This window comes from Phascolarctos cinereus, unplaced genomic scaffold (genome assembly GCF_003287225.1).
Source record: "Phascolarctos cinereus isolate Bilbo 61053 unplaced genomic scaffold, phaCin_HiC Scaffold_726;HRSCAF=1367, whole genome shotgun sequence".
Classification (NCBI taxonomy): domain Eukaryota; kingdom Metazoa; phylum Chordata; class Mammalia; order Diprotodontia; family Phascolarctidae; genus Phascolarctos; species Phascolarctos cinereus.
This window is the reverse complement of record NW_027556098.1, coordinates 33,775,307-33,776,950: the sequence shown is the minus strand read 5'-3', so window position 1 is coordinate 33,776,950 and position 1,644 is coordinate 33,775,307. Positions and strand designations below refer to the sequence as shown.

Below are 1,644 nucleotides of genomic sequence, written 5' to 3'. Positions count from 1 at the left end.
CAAGATGATTGGAATGGTTTAGTTATTTACATTATTTAGAAATTGATTGACTTGATCAGTTCTCATCCAGTATTTCAAAGAGTATTAAAATTTGCTCAAGTGTTACCTGGATGATGGCCAGTGGACCTAGGGATGCCTAAGACTCTCCATCTTTCTTCATATTCATCATTATCTGCTGAATCTTCATTTTTCTCCATCATTGCCCATTCATTTATTGTTTTTCTGTTCTGATGCATGGTTGATCTGGGAAGATAGATTTGAGATCCTCATTCAGGTTGTAGAGGCCTTGAATGCGAGACATATCATAGGAAATCTAGAATGGTGACCTTAAAGATTTTGCCCTTGCAGTACAGGAGGTAGAAGATATGATGCTCTCCTGTGTACCCTGCAGTAGTTGATAATGTGATGCACATGGTACATACACTTGACCAGGGCTGATGATGGAAAACTCTCCTACCACCCCAGACCCCTGTTTCCATCTCCCCTTTGGCATTGGTTATTCTCCAGTATCTGCCATCTTACTGATAAGTTTGCTCAGGGAGGATATGTTTTGACATTTCTATCCTAATTTTGGTAAATGTAGAAATGGCAAGTTCAGGTGCTCTGACCTGAGCTCTTGTGGAAATGATGTGGATATCACAGAAATGATGTCAGGTATTGCCAACACTGTGATATCTCCAGTTGCTGCTACACATTCCTTATTATTGATGCACCTGAAAAATCTGTTCTCTGATGACAGGATAGCTCCCAGTTACAATGATGCTCACATAAGAGAGGTAAAAACTATTCTGTGTAAGAAGCACTTGGCACAACATGTCAGCTGCCAGAGGATGCCAAGGCATCTTGTCTGGACAGTGGTAAATTTCATGTTGATTATGGCCCTCTATACTTTTCAATGCCATAAATTAACTCAAACCAGTGTGTAAGCAAAAAGTTAAAGGAAGACACTGCTTTAGTTCTTGCCTCTGTTGGAAAATTCAGCAACTATGTTGATATATAGCAAATTCTCCAAATCATTGTTATTTGATAATCTCATACTTCCTACTGACCCAGGAAGTACTAGCTTCTTTCTCTCCATTGTGGATCCAAAAGGATTGATAATTACTGGGAAACTTACACCCTATCAGTGCTTCCTTCACATCCTCCTCATCTTCCTCCATATTGTTTTTCAGAGATCCAATCATCTGCAGATATCTCTATCCCAAGTATTTCTTCAGGTCATATCAGGCTTTTTAAAGAGTACAGAATGTTGAATATAACTTCCTGGATCAGAATAAGTCTCTATGAAGAGAAATTTCCAACTTTTATTTTTCTGTGTTTTCTTTCCTCTGGTAAAGGCCAGTGCCTTTTTTTGTCGTTGTAAATATGTCTTCTTCATAGAAGATTCCAGGGAAGATTGTTTTATTTATATCACACCTAGCTAATGCTGAGTATTATTATAATCTTATCTTATTCTGTCTTTATATCAGTCCTTCCATTATTTTCTTTAGTGAATGACAAGGTTTGAAATGGTTCCAATTTTGTTTCTGTGAAGACTATTGATGTTTATCTTTTCCTCATTTTTTTATCTTATCTTTAAATTTTTAAGTCTATAATACTTATTCATAGTATTGGAGCTTTAGAAAAACCTACTTATTTCTTTGA

At 36.7% G+C, this 1,644-nt stretch overlaps 1 pseudogene; it reads right to left on the bottom strand.

Annotated features, from left to right (window-relative positions):
- Positions 1–270: 270 nt before the first annotated feature.
- Positions 271–1,378, bottom strand: LOC110212796 (F-box only protein 3 pseudogene; annotated as a pseudogene).
- Between the last annotated feature and the right edge of the window lie 266 nt (positions 1,379–1,644).